The sequence below is a fragment of the Herpailurus yagouaroundi genome, unplaced genomic scaffold (assembly GCF_014898765.1).
Source record: "Herpailurus yagouaroundi ecotype Mexico unplaced genomic scaffold, PumYag 159, whole genome shotgun sequence".
NCBI classification, from domain to species: domain Eukaryota; kingdom Metazoa; phylum Chordata; class Mammalia; order Carnivora; family Felidae; genus Herpailurus; species Herpailurus yagouaroundi.
In genome coordinates, this window is record NW_024412400.1 from 64929598 (window position 1) to 64954673 (window position 25076).

Here is a 25076-nt window from a genome sequence, read left to right on the forward strand (position 1 = left end):
AGATGGATTACTGCCCTAAATGTTAAAGCTAAAACTATAAAGCTTTTAGATATGACACAGAAGGCAATAAACACAAAAGGAGGAAAATTAGACTTCATCCAAGTTAAAAATTCCTATTCATCAAAAAGACACCAGTAAGAAAATGAATAGGTAAATCACAGGCTGGAAGAAAATATATGCAAATCATATATCTGAAAAAGGACTACAATTCAATAAAAAGAGAGCTAAATATTTGATGGGACATTTCACAGAGGAAGATAAACTAATGATTAGTAAGCACATGAAAGAGTGCTTAATGTTAATATTCATCAAAAAAATTTAAATAAAAAGTACAATGAAATATCACTATATATATATATATACATATACATATACATATATATATATATATATGTATATATATATATATATATATATATATATATATATGCATGCCCCAGAATGGACAAAATCAAATGCTGGCAAGAATGTAGAACAATCAATTCTCATATACTGTTTATCTGAGTGTAAAACAATACAACCATTTTAGAAAAAGTTCTGGCAGTTTCTTATAGAACTAAACATATATATATGTGTGTGTATATATATACATATATATATATATATACACACACACACACCCATAACTCAATAATTTAATGCCTGTTTAGTCAAGAGAAAAGAAAACATACCCACAAAGGACTTTTGTGTTTGTTCATGGCAAGTTTATTCATAATAACCTGAACTGGAAACAGCTCAGATGTCCATCAATAAGAAAATGAGAAACAGGGGTGCCTGGGTGGCTCAATCAGTTGAGCATCTGATTTCAGCTCAGGTCATCATCTCATGGTCCATGGGTTCAAGCTCCATGTCAGGCTCTGTGCTGACAGCTCAGAGCCTGGAGCCTGCTTCAGATTCTGTGTCTCCCTCTCCCTCTGCCTCTCCCTCAATCACACTCTGTCTTTCTCTTTCTCTCTCAAAAATAAATAAACAAACAAAAATTTAAAAAGAGTTGGTATGATTTTTCATCTCAACAAACTGGCTATGAGAGAAAAATCTATTCTCCTATGTCTTAACACATCCCTTCTGGTCTTATATTTCCCAATCCTAAAGAGAATGACTTACTACTTAAATACCACATTAGAAGGATCTGAAGAACCTAAACTTGAAGTCATTCCTTCAAAAGAATTTTTTTTGAAAAAAGATTTAAGCATTAAGTCACCTCACTCTCAAGGGAAAAAAAAATGCTGTCACTGTTTCAGGCATTCAGAATTTTAATGATTTTTTAACATTTATTTATTTTTGAGAGAGACAGAGAGAGATAGAACATGAGCCGGGTAGGGGCAGAGAGAGAGGGAGACAGAGGATCTGAAGCAGGCTCTGTGCTAAGAGCAGAACCCAATGTAGGATTCCACCTCACAAATCACAAGATCATGACCAGAGCTGAAGTAGAATGCTTAACCAACTGAGCCACCCAGGCACCCCCAGGCATTCAGAATTTTGGATGGACTACTAATTGGGTATTTTAGAAACTGTTTTAAGACACCACACACTCACTGGCATTTAAGCTCTACAGGAAAAAGTCCAGATTCCCCAGCCCGGCCTTCTATTCAAGTCCAGGCCTTTACCACCCCCTGGACAAACATCATGTTCCAGGCATGTGACTGCCCCCTTCCTCCTACAAGACCCCTCCTGCCTCACCTCTGATCTTCTGTTCTTGCCGTTCCCTCCACCTGGGCCATCCCTTCCACTTGCCCAGTCTCTGCCTATGCACATCCTCTTATCCATTCATCAGGTTCCATCTCAAACACAGACTCCAAGCCAAACAGTGACCACAGTCCTCTGGAACTGCCAAAACTCTGCATCTGCACCTCTTAAGATGGCTATCCAGTTGTAGCTGGTATAGCTGTTGGGTACCCATAGAATCTCCCTTCTGACACAGGATCATCTACTATTTCAATCTGGAACTCTTCACGATTTATCTTTGTATTGGACTCCGAATGCTTCCCACAGTGCCTGGCATAATACCTAATCAATAAACAGCTGTTGACAATACAAGTATACATTTCAGAGGGACTAATAAGGGAAAGTTCAACACAATGGTGGGTGTGCCTATTTTTAAGCTCAGCATTCTGTGTCCAGTAGTAAGTTAATACACTTAGAGATCCAGATTTTTTAATCGTGGGCTACTGCCAAATTATCCTTCAAAAAGTTTACCCCAACCGAAATGCCCATGATGAGGTTCCAACAATTTATGTACGTGCCTTACCTATACAACAGCACTGTCCATCAAATATACAGTGTGGGTCATAGATGTGAACCTGGGTGGCTCGGTGAGATTAAGCCCTGCATTGGGCTCCGTGCTGACAGCATGGTGCCTGCTTGGGATTCTCTCTCTCCCTCTCTCTCTCTCTCTGCCCGCTCTTGCACTCATGTTCTCTCTCTCTCTCTCTCAAAAGAAACAAACAGTTTTTAAAAAGTAAAAATAAACAAGTGAAAATAATTTCATGACATTTTATTAACCTAATTTATATCCAATATACTATGTAATTTCAACATATGATCCATACAAAAATTATTAAGGACACATTTTACATTTATTTTGTGCTCAATCTTAGAAACCCAGTGCACATTTTACACTTAGAACACACCTCAGCTTGGATTGGCCACATTTCCAGTGCTTGATAGCCACACATATCCTTATCAAACTAGACAACACAGGTCTAGAATGTCCTTGAGGACAGAGGCTGCTTCCTTCAGCCCTACACATTCCACAGTGATTTAAGTGCCACAAGCATGCTAAAATCAAATGTGGAAAAGCACCAAGCACAATGCTTGCTGCATAGAAAGGGTTCAACAGCGGCTCCCTTTCCTTTACATGCAACAGACACTCAAATGCTTCTGGGATTGAACTTCCAACATGGAAATGGTGCTTCAGGATTAAGGCCATCAAGCTCTCTTTGCCCTGCCCTCTCCAAGGACCCTTGTGACCTTAATGTGGCTTCAGGGCACGTGTTCCTAATATAAGAATATTCTAGCTACCAATAAACGATCCCAACTACACAGAAATAATAATTTCTTAAATAAATAAAATAGTATCCTGGTCTTCATCAGTCCCAGTGAGTTTGATTTCCAGCAGATATGCAGGGTTCATTCACCCCTGGCTGAATTAATGATAGTGCATTTTGGAAGCTGCAGAGCTAAAGAAAAGATTCAAGAAGCGAGAACCAGGCTGGAGCCAATCTCAAACGGCTGGTCAGACAGACCCTCCATTACTGGGTCGGGGATTTATAAAGCAACTGAGCCACAGAAGCCATTACTTGGGCCTTGAATTCTCAAGGAATTAGAATAGAGCAAAGAAGTAAGAACGCTAAAAATGCTTAACATAATTAATTATTATTTAAGAATTCAAAAGGCATTTCAGAATCTCTTATGCCTCAAAACAACATTATAATCGTAAATTTATGTTGGATGGTACCATAAAAATTATGATTTAAACATTCGTGTTGTTTGAGCTTCTGTGATTTTGATTTCATACTCAAATGCATATATTATATATATCTGATATATATATTAGATATATACATATATACATATATATATGATATATATATTAGATATATACATATATACACATATATATACATATATATAGATATATACATATATAAATACCCAATTAGTAGTCCATCCAAAATAACTGAAGGGATATATATATATATATATCACATATATATAACACATATATATGATATAGGTATATATATCTATATCTATATCACATATATAATACAAAGCTGAACCTGACAAAATTTCAACTGGAATAGGTAACACGGGAATTTCTCTACCAATTCTGGTCTCCCATGCAAATATTCTAGCCAGGCAAATATATCTTACAATACATGCATTGCCTTGTGGTTATGTCTCCTGCTAATTAAACCCTTTATTAATAAGTCATCATTGCCTTAAATCTTCCATTCTCTGTCCATCCATTCTTTGTTCCTTATACGTTCACCCAAGGCATCCATCTAGCCCTTCATTGAACAAACAGTCATGGAATGCACATCCCCAGTACACCACAGAGAGTAAGAAAATGTGGTCTTGGCCCCGGGGAAGCTCACAGTTGAATTCTCACAGCTCATTCTGCTTTTCCACTGCTAGTCTCTCTCTGAGATGCCCAAGGCTGCAGGTCTGTGCAGAAGTACCTACTAACAGGCACCTGGCTAGGGTTTTACGGATTCTGTATACAGTAAACTAGGCTGTCTGGTGAATTTCCTTCTTTAGAATGTGGTCATCTGTGTTCAACACAGACTGACTTTCCAAATTAGATATGTTGAAATGGCCTATCTGCACTGAGTATTTTTACCCTTTTTTCTTAAGATCAAATGACTTTCTGTTGGCAATTCCTGCTGGGTTTTTTTTTTTCCATTAAATAAATACCTGGGTGCCCCCAAGTGGCTGATGCTTCTCTCACACTGTAAGAACTGAGGACAAAATGCAGCAACCAAGAAAAACCTCACAACCATAATATTAACCTAAGTGAGAAGGGGATGAATTTAATAAGCACCAGGAAAGGAACCTAAAGTCTATTTGCATACTATAATGTATCTGATGTCAACATGCCCAGAAAAAAAAATTAAGGATATTTTTCCCTTTTCAATGTTCATGGTAGGGTCTTCATGGATGTGGTGGTTGACGTTGATGGTACAGTGTGTATTTCAGGGAGGGGGCAGCGGTGTTTCTAGTATAAACCACACAGGCTGATACAGGGTGAGGGCAGACTCTTCCTACGAGGCAGCAAATTCATTGGGCCTGAATTCTCATTTGGGAAAAGGGAATACCTTTTCTTTCATTAGCAAATGAAATTCAGGTAGTACAAGAACAAATTTGGACTAAAAAAAGAGAAAACAATTTTTTTAATTATTATCACTGCCAGCCTGAAGAACAAAAGGAACCTTTGTGTTTGTGAGTGCGCCTGCGTTTTCTCTGGGTGAGGACTAAAAGAAGGATGCCGATGGGTGATAGACATAAACAGGATTATCAGTTTACCAACTGCTGAGAAACCAGGTCAGGCCCACAGGCTGACAACACCAGGGAGGCGGCACGGATGAACTTTCCCTTAATGCACAGGAGGCTCTGATCACTCATACAGCTGAATCCATTCAGTCAAGAAACTAAACAGCTTGCCTCTGCTTTTCTAACTTCCCAAATAAGAACAAAAGCCGGCAGACAAAAACATAGCAACAAACAGAACAAAACAACAAACTTTGATTACACATTCTTTGAATGGTTCTAAAAAAACTTTTCATGTCTCCTGAACACTGACCCGGGAAAGTACCATCAAAATGAGGATGAAATTCAGTTCAGTCCTAGACAAAAATAGCTTTGACACATTTGCTGATCTGTGGTTCTCCACATACACAAAAACACATCACCCCCGAGGACGCTCCCACTTCCTAGAGTCGTATTTATATACTTCTACTGCCAAGTCCAAGGTTCTGTCTGCACTTAAATTCTCTGTGGCCATTTATAGAGGTTGGTTTGCATCCATTAGTAAGACTGCTTATTTGAATTTTATTTCTTCCATCCAGTATCTACTGAATACCTGCTCTCTGTTATGCACTCTGCTAGGCACTGGGGATTCAAAAATGAGTAAGACAGACACTGTCCTCAAAAAGCTGGCAAACTCATGAAGGAGGCTGCCTATGGGGCCCAACAACAAAAGTATGCTGTGCACCCACAAAGCTGTGCATGAAAGGGCTGTGTGAACAACAGAGGGGGGCAGAAGTGATCCAGCATGCAGGAAAAATGGGTGGTCAGGGAAGACTCCAGGAAAGCATGGGATATTTTTATCTGTAAGTGGACAAGGGAGGAAGGGCATCTTATTCAAAGAGCCCTAAGGCTAGAGAGCACATGGCATGGTCTGGCCCTGAGAATCTTGGCACAGAGCGGAGAAAGAGCGAAGTAGAGAGGAGGTGTGTATAAAGCCACGTGACTGCCACATTAAGAAAGGTCTTGCTATGGTCTGATTGTTTGTGTCCCCCCCAGAACTCAGATGTTGAACTTATAACCACCAAAGATAAATGGACGTAGGAGGTGGGACCTTTGGGAAGTTCTTAAGTCACACACTTTTTTTTTAGATCGGTCATTCATGCATGCAACGATTCTTTATCAGCACCATGTGCCAGACATGGTACTAGACATTATACTGGAGACAGCACAGCAAACAAAGCACAGCACCTGCTCCAAGGGGGCTGTCATTGTTGGCAGCAGTGGGGAGGGAGGCTGCAATAGCAAACATACAGCATAGAGCTCAGAAGAAACAGCAGAGCAAGTGATGGAGCAGGACAAGGTCCTACATTGGAAAGATGGCCAGGGAAGGCCTCTCTGACAGGTTATGTTTAAGCAGAGAGGAAGGATATAAACCACATCGCAGTGGGAACCCTTCAATTCGTATCTCATTAACTGCAGCAACATTCACTGCCCTTCTCAGAATCTATGTCCACTAAGGTCTATGACCTTAGTAATTTTGTTCCCATCTGCTGTTAAACCAGCCCCCAAGAAGATCTGGGTTCCTCATGGAATGTTCAGATGTGTTCTCAAAACCTGTAGTCCGTTCCCTCCTGCAAATCCACAGTTATGAAATCTCCACTCATGGGTTATACTAGCTCTGGCAATTTCGTGCCTCCTGGGCTCGCAGGGACTTTACCAATCCCTCCACCCACCTGACCACAAGGTTTCTGAGAAAGTCTCATTGGACACTAGCTTGGCACAGAGTGAAGTTCAATAAATATTTGCTGGACAAATGAATGAAAGGCCTGATTCTGAATTACATCTGAGGGAATAATATACTTAAATTTGGTAGAAAATCCCATAATGAAGACTTTATGTGTATTCTTTCCACAAAATTAAGCCCAAACACTTGTCACTCTGCTCTTCCCAAAAGCCACCAATTTCTTTTTTCAAGTGAATTTAAATCAGATAACAGAACTAAGTTTTTCAAATTCTTCACTGTCTAAAGATACTCACATCTATATTTAATACAAAAGAATATGGCAGTTCTGGAATTAGTGGTAATACAAAACTTTGTGAATATACTAAAAATCACTCTAAAAAGGTGAACTTTATCATATGTCAACCATATATCAATAGAACCATTATTTTACAAAACAATATAGAGGACTCTTCCAATAATAGATTAGTGAGCATCTGAATCTGATCAGTAAAAACAAATCTGCAATGCTAATTTTTCCTATAGTTACAAAAGCTATTATTAGCTTGAATAAAGAATGAAAGGCACCATTCATATCTCTATCTACAAAAAGACAAAAAAGGTACAGGTGAGAAAAATAATTAGTGCTATGAAAAAAAATTGGACATCTTGCCATTAGTTTTAAAAGCGAATTTTAAGTTCTGTTAACTCTGATGAGTTCATAGTGGCTGATGAGCCTCAAAGCCCTTTACTTGCTTAATGAAAACATCAAAACTAAAGTCTTAACTATCTATAATAAACAGAGAGAGAAAATAATTAAAATGCACAAAACCAGGCTCTCATTGGCTACCAATGATGGTATCAGTCCACCTTCTTCCAGAATACCAGAAATGAGGAAACACCCCAGCTCTCTCGCTCTAGGTGACAATTAAATTGTGGCATTCGATGACTTTGTGATGTGTCTACTTGGCTAGCCTAAATACATGCCCCCAAATTACCTTTCTTGTATGTTTCCAGCATGAGTTGGTGGCCACGGATATTCTCTCACGAGTGCTAGAGGAAAGAAGCGAGGCAGCAGCCTTTTTAAAGCAAGCACACACCTTTTCCCAGTTATTCAGTCAATTACTAATTTAGTGCTGCTGTGAAGGGATTTTGCAGATGTATGTAATCAGTTGAATTTAGTCAAAGGAAATACTGAGTGGGACTGACGTAATTAGCTGAAAGCTCTAAAAAAAAAAAAAAAAAAAAAAAGACTTAAACCCTTCCTGAATTCAGAGACTCCAAGCATTAGCTCCTGCTCTTGGGGTTCCAGCCTGGTCATGATATACTCTTCTTGACTGCCTGAATTTCAAGACCTATGGATTTTAAGCATGCTTAGCAAGCCCCACAACTGAGTAAGCCAATTCCTTATAATAAATCCCTTAATCCATGTAACCCACTAGCTCTGTCACTAAAGAATCTGACTATTCCATAAGCTCTCTCCCAATCTCATGCAATGGGAGAACAGAAGATTGGAGGTGAATTAATTTTAAAAAATGAGTTTTATAATAATTTAGAGATGGAGTGAATTAAACACAATGCCACAGCTAGGCCAGTGTGCCTCAGCTCTCACCAATGAGATACAAGTAAGGAGTCCTGGAACTCTGAGGCATGAGACAGCCCATCTTCCCCCTCTTCACCCTCTGCCTGCCCTGTAAACATGAGGTTTGGCGCTCCAGCAGCCATCTTGGACAAGGGCCATAACCTGGAGACAGCAGACTGGAGAGCTGGAGAGAGCCACCAGCTGGGGGTGCCCACAACCATCAGGCCAGCTCACAACTGCCTGCTTCCAGGCTGCTCTTACAGGACACGTAAAGTCACTATCTGGGGTGGGTCTCTGATACTTGTAGCTAAACACAATACCTAACTGATCCAAGGACTTTTTTCTCCAGTTTTCCTCTTCCCAGAGCAGTAAACGAACACATTCATGCTGGTGCATTAGAAGGAATAGCTATATTTAATTCCATCGCTATGTGCATGGAGACACATAAGTGTTTAAGAGGATTAGAGCGGACAAACAGTTACAGCACAGGTCCATCTTTATTTCTCCATGCTTCTATGCTCTGGCAAAAGAATACGAGAACGTTTTCACAGTCTGCACTAAATGTCTTCACGAAGCCACTAACTTTCATTCCCATAGAGTAGAATTTCATATGGCGAGCCTGTGGTCACATCCAAATCCACTTATTCGACACATTTGTGATGTAGAAAATTCACTCTACTATCCCTTTAGATAGGCTCTGCCTTTTCATGTTGGAGTCATCGAACGTCTCCCAAACCAACAACCCTTGAATGTGCCTGGAGTAGATTCTTTGCTGAATGGAAACCACACAGTCATTTCAAAGCCTATAATTCCGTTCAGTAGCACTGGGCTTTTGGGATGTTCATGAACATAACCACGAAGGGTCGCACACACTTTTGGTGATGGCCTTGCATGCTTGAGCTCTACCATGTCACTCTCTCAGGGTGAAAAACTGCCTGACATACCACGCAGATGACAAATGTGAGAGAAAAAAAAAAAAATATCAGGCCCATGGCCAAAGGGAAAATGAAGTGATTAATATGGAAAACACAGCAAGAAACATCAAACAGGAAAAAGTTGACATTTCCCTTTAGCTTAAAGTAAGTTTGTTTGCTCCTCACATGGACTATAAAAGGCCGGATCAAAGTATTGACGTGGTGCAAAAGTGTCAGAGGTCTTCCTGACCCTGGGTCATTTATGATACTGCAGAGTCTCTGACTCCTTTTTTTCAGAGGGAGGAAAGGAGCTGAGTTAACATAATCATAAGTCTGAATAGATAAACTTGGGAAACTGTAAGTGTGAACACAATGGGCCAAACTGTTCCCAGCATGAACCACAACGGTGGTGCCTCAGGTCCTTTGTGCCATTTCCTTCCGTTCAGAGTTGCCTGGACATTCCTCCCTGTCTGGTTCTGGGGCCCCTCACCCCTGACACCATTCCTGAACACTGGTGTTCCTTGGGGTTCTGAGCTCTGGCTAGTCTACCTGTCAATGTCTCCCATTCACCATTCTCACAGGAGAGGTGTTTGTCTCCATCACGGCTTCACCCGCTTTACTACTCTCAATATCGCCATTTCTTTCCTCTCTTTCTCCCAAATGTCCACAACCCACTGAACTTATTGTTCCAGAGGCACCTAGTTTATCAAGTTCAAAACTGAGCACAATTCAAATATGCCTCACACCTCAGTTGCATCCTCTTTCCCTTTCCCACAGCCCGGCCACACATGCACCGCCCTCCATATTCCACACCTCAGTTACTGGCACCACCGTGCACCCAAAGGCCATTACCACACTTGCATCTACTCTACCTTACTTTTCTACTAAGAGTAGTGGGGGCTGGATGACCCAAAAATGAAATTCATCCATCCGTGTGGATGGATCAGGGGGCTCCTGGCCTTCAGGCCTTCATCTGCACCAGCTAATCTGCAAGGGGAGAAGGGGGCCTTTGGACAGGGAGACCGCTGTGACTTCTGGGGGCCAAACCAGGAGAGGGAAAAGGGGCTGCAGTCAGCAGCTGCTTGAAGAAATGCAGAAGGCTATCTTCCCCCTTGCCTCTGTGAGTCACGGAAAAACACACCCAGCAACTTCAGGCTCCTTGACACAAATTTATGCAAGGCATGTGAGGCACACACCAGGTTCCAAAATCTTTCTAGTGTCTCCTCCCCCAGATTTGCAAACAGGAAAATAAGGCCTGGCACATGGCTTCCTTGGCATGGATCCCAGGCTCCAGGAAGGCACCCACAGCTATGGCAGGGGTAGGGATTCACCCTCAAATCCTTTTGGCCCATGGTCATCAACAAAGAAGCCAAAGCCAAAGACAGCCAAGGACACAAGCTCTGTAAGCACAGGTGAGATATCTCTAACATTCCCAGAGTACCTGGAGGAGACTTAATAAAGGTCCTACATATCCACATTTGAACACAGACCAGTAAAATTTGCATTGTCTCTATTAACCTGACTTCATTTGAATCCTCATGCCGGTAGAGTCTGAAGACATTCTCCCCGTCTGTGTTCTGCTTTTCATACCTACTATAACTCAGATGCTTTTTCCCTACACCCCCTTGCAAAGTATTTCTACAGATCGCTACCAAAGTGATCTTCTAAAATTATAACTCCAGTCATGTGCTAGGCTGGCTCATCCCGGCTCCTGAGAACTCCCTGGTAAATTTTCAAAAATGTTATGAATCAGTTGTTAAATATAACATTTATGAAAGACTAAATTATATAAACTTACAGTGAAATAAATTATATTAAACCCAAAGATAGTAAGTCCTTAAAATGCATCACTTCTTGACTACTTTAATTCCATTTCGCTAAGATCTATGACCTTGCGGTTATTTAGATCTATGTTGCCCACATGTGAAAATACCATGAAATGTGCTACAGCAACTTGAAGTTGGCTGTAATGGGAGGGTTTTCACATGGACACTGACAAACCCTATAAATCATAGTCTGATTTTTGTTTTGTCGATTGTCTAGCCTTAAAAAACTGGTGGAGTGGGGCACCCGGGTGGCTCAGTCGGTTAAGCGTTCAATTTCGGCTCACGTCATGAGCTCACGGTCCGTGAGTTCGAGCCCCGCGTTGGGCTCTGTGCTGACAGCTCAGAGCCTGGAGCCTGCCTTGGATTCTCTGTTCCTCCCTCTCTATGCCCCTCCCCGACTCGTGCTCTATCTCGCTCTGTCTCTCAAAAATAAATAAATGTTAAAAACAATTTTTTTTAAAACTGATGGAGAAAATGTTAATATGTGGTGCCTGTAGTAACTATGTTGTGAATTAAATGAAAAGTTAAGGAAATAATTCTTCTAATACTATCCAATTCACAAAGATGCATAATGAACAAGTGAAGGTCTGGGATATGCCTTCATTGTTTCACTTTGATCTTACTCCATACTGTAACAGGAAAAAATCAACTACCCTCTTTTATCAATTGTAATCATAGGTTGGCTATAAATACAAGAGTTCAGCATAAACCCAACAGAAACCTGTTAGACTCAATTAGCTAAACGGACTTTATGATCAAGAAAATTGTATGTTTTATTATTTATTTGTAAATTGTGTGCTACACAACCTTTATGTGAAGACATTTTAAAACAGACATATATACATACGTATGTATACACACATGCACATTTATTTTTCTGTAGAGCTGGTTGTTAAACATTTACCAGCACACCACTGCAGAAATCTGACTAGGTGATTCCTTTGTTTAAAATCCCTTGATAGCTCCTTAGGTCGGCTGCCTTTTATGCTCTGCTTTAAATCCTCTCAAACTCACCTCGTATTCCTGCCATTGTGATGGCAGCCAGTCCCATGAAGAATCTGTCCAGCTTCGTTTAAGTGCAACCTGACAGGGCCTCTCCAGCCCAGGCTTCTCCAATACTGCCTCATGAGGTGCCCGGGGCAACCCACCTAGCAGTCAGGCTAGGGGTAGCCAGTGAAAAAGTGGAGCTGCCTTTAATCAACAGGAGACAAGAAATCGATAAAAGCTTCTCCCTTCACCTTCTCCAGGTGAGCTGCGCTGACATACATTTCATAAGACTTCTTCTGAGACGATCCCCTGGAATCAAGCAATCAGTTGCCCCTGGCAATAGCCAACTCCATAATGCCTGCTTCCTGGTATGACTCTCCCTGGTCCCTCACTCCTGCTCCCAGAGAGCATTCCCAATTAAACTGCTTCATACAGACATTCCTATAGGATAGAGCCCAGGCTCCTTATCTGAGCAGTAATGCCCTTCTGAAACGGGGCCTCCAGCTACCTCGCCCGCTTCATTTCCTAGCATGTCACACCCTGGTCACAAAGAATACACATACTCTTTTCCATCTCTGATGCTTTGCTCATGCTGTTCCCTGCTTAGAATTCTAGGGGCATGCAGAGAGGCATAAAATTCTGTAGTTTACTATATCCACAACCTTACAAATGAAGAAATTGAGACCCAGAGTAGAAAGGTCTGGCCCAAGGTTTTCAATGGCTAATTTAAGACAGATCTGAAAGCTGTCCTGGTTTGTATGGGCTTCTGCTTCTGGTTCCTACTGTGTCCATGAATAGCTACGTTCTAGTCCTGAAAGTCTACTGAATCGTTTCCTCTTTCAACCTCCCAAAATACACGGGTTTCCATTCCCTTTAAACTACTACTTTTTATTGCCTGAGCCATTTTATCTCTCACTAAAGAAACAGATAGTAATTGACTTTTACTCAGTGATTCAGTCCAGTTCCTCAAACATTTGCTGGCCCCTTTATACAATCACTCATGATGAGTGCAGTGAGAAACACAAAAATGAATCAGACATGTTCTTTACTCAAAAGGAGTTTATGATCCAGAGGAAAAAGAGGCTTGTGCACAAATATACCAGTATATGCTGTGAGTATTATAATAGGAGAACAAGCCAAAAAGATTTAAAATATCTACTATAGTTATTTAAAATACATGCATAGAATTACAAGAAGAAAATGTCCACATGCATAGTATATAAAATAGGAGAAAGACATACTTAGAAAACTTTAAGCAAAACTATAAGTTCAAAAAGAAGACTACTTACAGATGTAAATATTTTCGAGCCAGTGATTATCCAGGATCAACCAATTAGCAAATATATTAATTACTGCCTATTACATACAGACCATTTGCTTTTCACACAAATACATTCTGTGATGTTCAGACAATAAGCAACCAAAACATTGACTACAATCAAACAAAAAGAGACCTTTAAAAAGGCATCTGGTCCAGCGCCCTCCTAAAGAAACCAAGGTTCCACCTGTTCGTTTTCTTATCCAATCTATTTTCCCTGAGGGATCTATCTGTCCACACTCCTTCTTCCGCAACAACTCAGACTTGAATCCTCAGTCTCTCTTGACCTTCCCACCTCCCTCATCCCCAGCAGCCAATCAACTCCCACATCTATGACTTGTGCATAGATCCATCCCACCACCGTATCCTTCCCACCTTCACGCTCTTCTTCAGCTCCACTCCTGCTTGGAGATCGAGCTGCCCCAATAATTCCTGAAACCACTGTCACTTCCAAAGCCATTCATCACAATGCCAGAGGTGGTGCCATTCTTAAGCATGGCTCTGATCATACTGTTCCCTTGCTGACAAGATCCAAAAACCAAAAACATGTTTAGTTTAACTTTCTAGCTCTCTCATTCTCATTCTCTCATTTCTCTCAGAAACAATTCCATCTGTTTCTGGTTGTTGTTCCCCCACACCAACACTCAGCCCACCGATGCTAGACTCTCCCTAGCTCCCACACACATCCTCGCATCAAAGGACTGGGATGGTGCCATCCCCCAAATGCCCTACCTGTCAAGGCTTTATCCACTTGCCAAGATCCTGCTTGACCTCTCTTGCTTCCATTAGGTCTTCTTAGATCTCCAGTTCATTCATCTTTTGATCCACTTCTCCACACCCTGTTGTCCACATTACTTGTACTTATTTCACAGCATTAATCTTTGAATTGTGGTTACTGATGTGTCAGCTAAACCATTAGGTCAGTGGTTCTCAAATCATGGTCCCCAAACCAGCAGCATCAGCATCATCTGGGAACTTGTTAGAAATGCAAATTTTCTGCCCGGCCCAGACCTACTGAATCAGAAACTCTAGGGTGAGGCTCAGCACTCCGTTCTGATGAGCCCTCCAGGGGATTCTGATGCGCAGTGGAGTGTGAGAACCACTGAACTAGACCGTAAATCCCCCGAGGGTAGTGACTAGGACTACAGTTCATTTATCCCAGCTCTGGAGGCAGGGCCTGAAACAGACAAGAGCACTAGTGGAATTTCCGGAAATAAATTGCCCAGGGTCACACTAAGTCAGTTGCAGAGACAAAACAAGAACTCGGGGGTATCGTGAATATCGGACCATGGTTCTTTCCAGCATGACCACAGTCTCTAATTGTGAATATAGACCATTTAAGTTCACGCATAAACACCCACGTGTTGTAGAAAATGCACTTAAATTACCTAAGAATGACAAATTGTACAAATCAGGTCATTTTTGGTCTGTAACTTCAAAAGGATGGGTTAGTGGAGCTAGTCAAGAAGGCTGACTTAGAGATGTCCTGCTTGTATGAAAGGAGAGATCCTGCAGGAACTGAAGAATAATCAGCCACTGAATCTGTGTTCCTCAAACGTCTCGCAGGACTGAAAAAGTAAATTATGCTCACCGAATGGCTTTAGAGGCAGACTCAGGAGGCTGTCTTTTTAAAAACGTACCCTATTGTAGCTATCTTTCTTTTAAATGCATTTTTCAAGTAAGCAGCTTTTGACCAAAACATCTGCAAATATCTTAATAATGTGAAAAAAAGCTGGCATTTACTAATGTGAATAAGTTTTTAAATTTCTCATTTATTTTGGGCCTCCTATTTAAAATTGACTAAAGTTGGCTACATTTTTTTTTAATGTTTATTTTTGAGAATGAGAGAGACAAAGAGTGAACGGGGGAAGGGCAGAGAAAGAGAGAGACACAGAATCTGAAGCAGGCTCCAGGCTCTGAGCTGTCAGCACAGAGCCCGATGCAGGGCTCAAATTCACAAACCGCGAGATCATGACCCGAGCCGAAGTTGGGCGCTTAACCAACTGAGCCACCCAGGCACCCTGAAGTTGGCTACATTTTTTGAGAGCTTATTCTTTCTCTTTCGATCTTTAGAATCCTTAAAGGCTTATTTCTCCTCAAGTGCCGTTCTTCCTTATGTTTCGTGATGGCTGTCATGTGAGCCATCACGTGGGAAAACCCATTTTCCATTTTTTTCATGACTCGCTTGTAAAACGATAGATAAATGGAAGTATCACTGACCCCTTAAAATGTGAAACCTAAAGAAACTTTAAAGAGAAGGGGAAAGTGCTCAGGCTACTGAGTCCAGGTAACCTCACCCACACACGAGTAAGATTGTCCTCTTGTTATATAATCAGCAAAGGCAGGAAAGTGGGCTGGATAAGATCAAAGAGGACCGGTCAATGCTGTAGGAGGCATTGCAGAGCTGAGAAGAGTGTGCTCAGTGAATTAGCATCACTTAAACATCCTCTGCTAATGTAATTCTAAACTCATTTTGGCAGCATTAAGCGGTGGATCTACATTTTGAAGAAAACCAAGCCTCTGTTTTGAGAAACTATGTCCTCAAGCCTAACCTCTGAGGAGAAGAGGCTTCAGGGTAGCTGGTGAGGCTACAGGCTAATTCAGGGCCTAAAGACCCTCAGTTGAGGGGGTGGGGGGTGTCACCATCCTCCCTGCCCTGGGGCAGTGACACCTCCCTTGCACATCAGCTCTGAGGGCTGTGGTGAAGAGACTCCAAAGCTAAAGAAGCCTAGGCCTTATGTAAAACCGTGTCTCTCCATCCCTGCCCCACACCCAGCTTGGTCTGTGTGCTATGATGAAGAAGAGAAATTATATTCATTGTTTCTGGTCATTCCTGCTCATTGAACACATGGTCATTTTAGTTATGGACCAATTTCTTAGCCTCTCTAGGTCCTTGGCCCTAGGAAATCACCGTGTAAGGAAAATCTTACTACCTAGAAGTAATCAGATGAATCAGTAAGTCTATGACTTAGTGAAGAAACAAATAAATGGAGAAAAAAAATCCTGGGTGGAATCAAAAGACAGTATGAATATAGGCACCAGTTTGATTAGAAAGAATGAGAATTGAATGTCTGATCTGGCTGTGTTAAAATATTTTTTTTTAAGTTTATTTATTTACTTTGAGAGAGTGTGAGTGAGGGAGGGGTAAAGAGAGAGGGAGAGAGAGAGAGAAACCCAAGCAGGCTCCACGCTGTCAGCACAGAGCCTGATGTGGGATTCGAATGCACAAAACCGTGAGATCTGACCTGAGTTGAAACCAAGAATTGAGAATCGGACACTTGACCAACTGAGCCACCCAGGTGCCCCACTATGTTAAAATAATTCTAATTATAGTCAATCAAGTGAAGTGCTTATCATTTATGCTTAACTTGTGCTTAATTATCATGCAATACAATAACGACTTCTCAACATGTTCAAAATTAATACTGTTACTCTTTATTTGATTGCAGCAGTAAACCCATCATGCGTCTCTAGCCAGATGTCAAGGTCCAGCTCTGGGCCTATTGCTTGATCCTGCTGGGAACTGACTCATAGGCCTGAGTTCACTTGGCCACTTATGGGGTCAGCCATGCTGAGATGGGCCTCATACTCTCTGTAGGAAGACTGAGTCCTCAATAGGGCATCAGAGCACTGGGGCCACATGAGTAACCCACTCCCCCTGAAACACTAACCAATACCTGGCCCAAATGGCCAGGTCATCTGGTCTCCACATATAATTGCTCCAATTTGATTTTAAAAAAGGAGAACTTGCCTATGACTAAAACCACTCTCTAAAGTATTTCTGTATGTGTGAACTGGCACAGAGACAAGAATACGTTAAAGCCCCGAATTTTAGAACAAAATTGACTAATGAAATACAAAAGAAAATCTGTAACAGTAAAAGAAGTAAAGGGAATGAAATATTTTTAGGATGCTTTTCCTTTATTTTAAGCCAGGTCCGTAAGCATGTTAGGATATGATAGGCCTTTAGATGCTTTTAAAAAAAAGGTGATGTATAGGTTTATATACAATTTATTTAATTTTATTCTTCAGCAGAGAAAAATGCTATACATAGGAAATTTGTTTTAGAAAACAGAAAACATGCAAGATTGGCGTGAGGCTTCCTGTAACAAGTCTACCATTCTTCCAGCAGTAAGAAGGGTAAGAAGATGCTGAGTAGCATTTTCAAAGTTCCTATTTAAGGAGAATTTAAAGAAAAAGAGACGGGAAAGCCAAACGTTATTCTTAAACCCCTGTACGTTATTCCACATCCTAAAGAATTTTTAAAAAACAAATGACTACAACTTTCCCTATAGCTGATCTCAGCAACAATTTCAAGTACTGAGTGCAAAGTCAGTATACAATAGGGGGAAAAGGTGCCTTTTGACCTCCACCACTCCAAAAAACACCTGAAATACCTACATTTTAACTTTACTCCTGCAAAAAATAAAGAAAAATCTAAGTGACAATTTGTTCTTGTCCTTGATACAATGCGATGAGAGTGGTATTTTACCTCTGTGGTTTTCCTCTCAAAAGCCATGATGCCAGTCTAATCAGGAGAAAAACATCATAAAAGTTATGACTGAGGGACGTTCTACAAAACACCAGTACCCCTTCAAACGGCCAAAGACATCAAAAACACAGAAAAGTCTGAGAAACGATCATTGCCAAGAGAAGGCGGAAAAGAAAGGATGTTAGGGGAAAACTAAGGAAATCTGAGTAAGGTATGGACTTTAAGTTAATAATAATGCAGTAATATTAGTTTGTTAATTTTAACAAATGTACCGTTCCAATGTAAGATGTTAGTAACAGAGGAACTTTGCAACTTTTCTGTAAATCTGGAACAAAAAGCTTATTTTTTGAATGGAAAATATACAAAATTAGTTTTTAGTGAGATGCTTTTATAGAAAGTGGGGTTTAGAGAAGTTCCAGAACTCTGCTCTCTGCATTCCAAACCCACCCCAGTTCCAATCCTAGCCTGCCCCTGAAACACAGAGCGGTTTGAAAACCACTATGTGGAAAAACTGGAACATGTTATCATTACCAAGTGCCAGCCCATTCCAGATGGTGGGACAGTCCTGACTCCAGCGGACTGAATGACTTGGACCACAAGCTCCAGGCAGGCTGAACCACATCTTACCCCCACAAGCACATGCTGAGCACTCAAAGGACTTTGCTTAATAAATTCTCCAATGCCAGCATGAGCAAGAGCCATTCCAAACACAGGGTGATGGCTTTCACTGTCAACTCTGTTAGCCTTCTTGGCAACAGATCTGCAAAAATTACCTCACCATTAGTCAAGCCTGGTGAGATGGGATGGGACAAACCTCTCCCACATGCATTTCTGGTCTCTTGGTGTCTTACAGAGGGATGCACACCCCCTAATTCTCATCACCCTGCCCAAATGGCTCCTGGTAGAACTCAAAAAGACTTTAGGGGAAACAGGAGTTTACCAAAATTAATCAGAGTTACTTTACATCACTTTTATGTTTTTGTTGCTCCATTCTGTCATAGATCATTCACCCACAGGGCAAATGGGTGCAGCTGAATCAAATCTTTATAAGCTCTCCGAAAACGAAAGGTGACCTTCACGTAGAAAGCTACAGATTTTATTTCCCATTGGTCAAGAGTGACCCTTGTTCCAAATGGCAGTCATATCCCCACAAAGAATCATTGCCACAGACATGATAACATCTGCAAGTTCAGAAAAGAACAATTAGGAAAGCAGTCGAGCCATCTGAGAAGCCAGGGTTCACGCTACCATTATATACTCACATAGCAGTTTGGAGAGGCATCCAGCCAACAAGTAATTAGTGAGCACCTACTACGTGCCGGGCAAGACCCTGATGTCACAGAGTTTACATTCTTTTGTAGAAAACTCCGAATTCAAGAAAACAAGACACAAGGAAGAATTCAGATAGGGCTAAGTGCTGGGATGAAAATAACCCGTAATAAGGGCTCAGAGGGATGAGTCTGTGGGCAAAGCAATGCAGAGTGAGTGAGGAAGCAGATTTCATGGTCAGGGAAAGCTTTTGTAGGGAGGTAACGTTTGAACATCTTGTCTTGGACCTAAATGTTAAAAAGATACAAGCCATGCAAGGACTTAGGAGAAGGGTGTTCCAGGCAGAGGGAATGGCGTCATGCAAAGGCCTCCAGGTGGAACCCAATGTGCCATGTTCCAGAAACAGAACCCTCCTGGCAACCCCAAGGGATGGGCAACTGCCGTTCAGAAAGGCAAACACGAAGGCTAACAGAGATAGACCCAGCACCCACGACTCCCCTGTTAGCCTTCCTGTGCTACACAGAGCTTTCCCCCTAGCCAGGAATCCAGGACTTAACAGACCTGAATTCTGACAAATAGATTTATGGGGCAAAGAGTCACCCTTTGAATGCAGTTTCACAGAAGGAGAATTTGAGGCCAAACATAAAAATCAAAGCTCCCATGTGACCAGGGCCCAGTGGCCCAACTGACCTGACACTAAACAGAGTACATGAGACACCAGAGCTGGGCAAGAAGGGCCCACAGGGCCAAGCAGGTGCATGGAATGGGAACTCACCAAGTAGCCCCCTTCCCCAAGCATCTCAATTTAGTAGGTATGTGATAGAACCTGGGAATCTGAGTTTAAATAGTTCCCAGGTGATTTTGTTTAGGCAGACCTTAGAATGACTGTGATGGAGGGTAGGGAGAGGGCACTGGGGGGTGGGGGGGTGGGTGGGAGGGAAGACTAGGGTATGAATAGGGTAGAGTCAGAAAAATCCTACCTATGCAAAAGAATAGAGTCAAGGATTACATTGAATGCAGTTGTGATCTAAAATGTTTGGAACCAATCACAATCGTACCATGTAATAGAAAAAAGACAGATAAGCACATTGTATAAGTCGGTGTATTTCTTTCCCTCCAACCACATGTCCAATTGAGAACCATCACAGCAGAAAAAAACTGAGCAAGTCTCTTTGGTCACAGTAAGAAAGATGGAGGGAGTAAAGAAACTTTAATATTCCACAGGGGTAAAGCCAGTGGTGTGCTGAGGGCAGGGGAGAAGCCCTAACTGTACTGCTACCTATTTCCATGGTGTAAATATTCAAACCATGGCCAGTTTCAAGCTCCTAACATGATGTCACTGAACACGCATTTTCAGAAAAGATGGGCAATAGTTACAGCATTTTTGCCATACGGAACCAACAGATGTAAACAACTTCAAGGACATAAATAACAGTTAGAGTTAGTAGAATATAATCAGTAAGTGAGGACTTGTGGTGTTTATTGCCTTTGCTTTCAGTATAACTTATTTAATGCAATAAAACCTAAATCTTAGATAATTTTATTTTTAATAATAGCATCTTTAGGGGTGCCTGGGTGGCTCAATCAGTTGAGCGTCTTACCTCTTGATTTCAGCTCAGGTCATGATCCCAGGGTCGTGAGATGAAACTCTGCTTTGGGCTCTGTGCTGAGTGAGGATTCTCTCTCTCTCTCTCTCTCTCTCTCTCTCTCTCTCTCTGCCCCTTTCCCACACTTGTGCTCTCTCTCTCTCTAAAATCATCATTATCATCATCATCATCATCATCATCATCATCATCATCATCATAATGGCACCTTTAACAACAGGCTCACAAAATCCTGGGACATTTAAAAATCACCTCTCCATATGAGCCAGTTCTAGCACACCTCTGGCAAGAGCTTTGAAAGAGCAGTCCAGTGCCTTTCCTTTCCATTCCTCTTTTTGTGTCTTAGTCTTCTCTTCCCTACCATAAAGATATGGCAGTGCCTTCACATCTACTCCTAGGAGCCCTGGGGTTCCAGACTGAGGGCCAGCTGGTGCCAGGTGGCAGTCAGGGAGGGAAGACTGGAAGAAGCAGCCAGCTCACTGTTCCCACATAGGAACTGTCAATAAGAACAGCTCTCCTTTTGGGTATTTTACATACTGGGATTTCACAGAAGAGCTCATTCAGAAAAGTGGTTCTTGGGGAGTGGGGAACGGTACCCATCATTTTTTTTAAGTGTGAAAATTTCTGGTCACTGCTTCCATTCATGATTTGTGTGGATACGCATTACCCACACCCCTATAAACATTACACTGCCAGCGATGCCCTCCTCACATACAATGGGAAGCTAAAGAACGTGATGGGGAAAAAAAGAGAATGTGATAAGAAGGGTGTTTTGCCAACATAGCATGAGCTAGTTCACTCTTATCTTGAAAGTATATTGTTCTTCTTAATTGTAAATATATTTTAAAAACACACCCCTAGGGGCGCCTGGGTGGCTCAGTCAGTTAAATGACTCAGGTCATGATCTCATGACTCAGTTTGTGGGATTGGGCCCCATGTCAGGCTCTGTGCTGAACATGGAGCCTACTTGGGAGTCTCTCTCTCTCTCTCTCTCTCTCTCTCTCTCTGCCCCTCCCCTACTCCTGTGCCAGCTCTCTCTCCTCTCTCTCAAAATAAATAAATAAATTTAAAAAAATAAAAATAAAAATCACACCTCTATACATATACTCATTGGTAAAGAGCAATGAATCACACTTCTATTAAATGCTATGCTTCTACTAAATGAATCAGGGTTCCTCTATTACATGCCATGCTACACTAATGGATTAATAAAAATCAAATTTTCAGGGTGCCTGGGTGGTTCAGTTGGTTAAGTGAGCGACTTCGGCCTAGGTCATGATCTCACCATTCCAGTGTTTGAGTGCTGCATCAGGCTCTGTGCGGACAGCTTGGAGCCTGGAAACTGTTTCAGATTCTGTGTCTCCCTCTCTCTCTGCTCCTCCCCTGCTCATGCTCGCTCTCTCTCTCTCTCTCTCTCTCAAATAAATGAAACATTTTAAAAAATTTTTTATAAAAAGAAAAAAAAAAGGAAAAATCACATTTTCTAGCTAACATCAAAACATACACCCCAATAGGGGCACCTGTGTGGCTCAATTGGTTGAACATCTGACTTCAGCTCAGGTTATGATCTCATGGCTCATGAGTTCAAGCCCCATGTTGGGCTCTGTGCTGGCATCCCAGAGCCTGGAGCCTGCTTCAGCTTCTGTGTCTCCCTCTCTCTGCCCCTCCCCTGTTCATTCTCTCTCTCTCTCTCTCTCATAAGCAAACATTAAAAAAATTTTTTTAAACATACACCCCAAAAGAATAATTATCAAAGGCATACAGTTCATTCTCTCTAGTTGTAATCAGCTTTGTAGCCAGAAATCTGTCCACTGCTTTCTCATCACTGGGTCTCATGGAATCCCACTCTCATTCAAGATTTCCTCCCGGGAAAAATTAATTTCTCCCTCAGTCCCTCAGTTGTATTCCCATAGGGCTACATCTCCATGTCTGTCCTAGCAGCAATTCCCGTTTGCACGGTTATTTATGGATGTCACTCTTACACAATTTGGGAAGGAGGGGAGGGAAATGTGTGAAAGAAGGGAGCCTAACATTTACTGTGCCATTTCTATGTTCCAGGCTCTACGCTAAACATTTTATAGGCATTGTTTTGCTGTCTTCACAACAATCCTATGTAGGTACTATTTTTATCCCTGTTCTACAAGTGGAGAAATTAAGGCATAGAAGATTTTTATGTTACTTGTCTTAGGCCACAGGGTGCTGGAGTCCTCAGCTGTGAATCCCAGCTCTCTGGCACTAGGCTGAGGCCCCTAGTCATTATCTTTCCCAGTGAGGACTTTGTGGAGCCCAACTGTGCCTCAGAAGCCTCACAGACCTACTTTGCTTAGTCACTGCCCCATCACCCTGCATTTCCAGTCACAAGAGTAGCAGCTCGGTGTTGGGATTGAGGGGAGGTAAGAGTTGGGGTTAGTCTTTGCTCCATGTTCCTAGCTTTGAAATATTTAAGTATCCCAACAGGTGGGTTTTTCCTTAGGATATAGGATTCTGGCTGGATTCCCCCCCCCTTCTCTGTTTTTATTGTTGTTGTTCTTTTTGGCATCACAATCATGTTAGCATCCCAAATATACTTCATCTCCAAATCCTCTACCCTTAGCTTAGCTTACAAGTTTTTACTCCAAAGTGGGAACAATGGTGAGATTTTCAAAACAATGTCAAATTTCACCTTCAATTTGTTGTTTTTCCTACCCTTAGCCCCATTTATCAAATTTCCCACTTTGGGTTCTGCATTGTCACATCCCCTCTCCCTCATACATCTGGAGGTGTTTTCCTGCTCCAAGCCATGGAACCTCCATCCCAATCCATTGCTACCTCTCCAATCTCATTTCAAAGGACTCTTTCATCAAAACTTGGGTACAGAACACTGAAAAAAAAAAACTTTAAAGGCCAAAAAATTGAGCACAGTTGCTAAATTCCACAGACGGCTCGCTCCACATCTACAAACGTATTTGTAAGAGTGGTTCAACGGCACAGGAGAACAAATAACGAAGTAAAACGCTAGCCATAAAAACCTTCTTTTCTGGAAATATCTATACATTTTGAATGAAATGAATCATACCATCTTCATTCATCTATTAAATGCACCTTTTCATTCGGTTCACAACTATTGTTCACCATAATGGACACTGGAGAGACAAAAATGAAAAAAATATATAGTCTAGGGCCCCAAGGATCTTACCTTCTCATGGGAAACACAGGAAATAAAGAAAAAGATTGCAAACCTAGGATTCCTAGTGATCATGCTCTATATAAAGTCCACGCATACCAAAGTGCTATAGAGAAAAACAGACTGGATCGGTATGAAGATCCCAAGCAAGTGCTAAAGTATCCCCGGGTATCTCCTCCCTCTGTTGATCAGCAATGGTTTTAAGCAACATTGAAGTCACTTCACGATAAACCAAAGGAAAGATAAATTTCAACTCCGTCTGGCATCTCCAAGGGCATGAAGAGGTAACACACCAAAACACAGCCTTGTGTAGGAACTGACAAGGTTTTAGCACTGTCCTTCTGTGCCCCCTCTTTCGCTTCCTCCTCTCTACATTTGTTTCTCCCTCCCTGCCCACCACTTTTCTTTTCCCATGTTTATTCCTTATTCTCCTTCATCCAGATGTACTGTCTATAAAAGCTCACTTTGAAAAAAAATCCCTGTTGAATACTGAACTTTGATTTTCCTGTTCTTAGTACAAAGTTTGTCAGTTTATGCCCTTAGATGTGTGTGTGTGTGTGTGTGTGTGTGTGTGTGTGTGTGTGTGTCTCAACAAAAGAACAGACTAAATGAAGTTATTTTTATTTCCATATTGCTCTTGGCTGATTCTCTTTTGTGCGTCAGAGGCTTTCCAAAGGTTCCCAACTCGATATCCAAAAAGTTCAAAACATGATTGAGTACAGAATAAACTACTCCCTTCATGCAGAGGGGAGCCCAGGGCCACGAGCATCACCAGCAACTGGAGAAGGAATCTGGGATCTGGAGCCCTAAGCAGCAAGACTTCCCACGGCCCACAGTTGGCCACAAGCTTCTGCTCTGTGCACCCCTGACATAACCTAGGAGTTAAGTGAGAAGGTTAGCTCCAAAATGGTCATTTCCCCCATGGTTGGCAAATACAGCCCTCCCCAAAACAAACCCTGGCCTCTCCAGACTTTTCCAGGATCCCTATCACAACCTCCTCACAATCAGGAAGTAAGGCTTAGCCCAATAGGTTTCCAGGACTCTGCCCCAAGGCTCCCAGCCCTGAACTTAACCAAACTCCACCTTAACTTCCTCTTCTGAAAAATAAGGGAGTTGAACTGACTTTCTGAGTTATGCTCTGATTGCAGTTATGTCAAATTATTTCTCCCTAAGGACAAATACAAGATAGGAATATGACAACTTGAAAAAAGTTTATTGGTTAGGAGGGTG

The 25076-nt window shown here is 41.7% G+C and overlaps 1 protein-coding gene across 2 annotated transcripts in view; it reads right to left on the bottom strand.

Moving 5' to 3' along the window:
* The window catches only part of PLD1 (phospholipase D1), a 211065-nt gene that overhangs the window by 182424 nt on the left and 3565 nt on the right, over window positions 1-25076 (bottom strand). The window contains exon 1 of one of the 2 annotated variants that reach the window (XM_040480752.1): window positions 14051-14230. The exons of the other annotated variant lie outside the window; for it this stretch is intronic. The gene's annotated coding sequence lies outside the window, so the exon portion shown is untranslated. Of the gene's footprint in view, window positions 1-14050; window positions 14231-25076 lie in introns of those variants that run through there. 2 annotated transcript variants of the gene reach the window in all.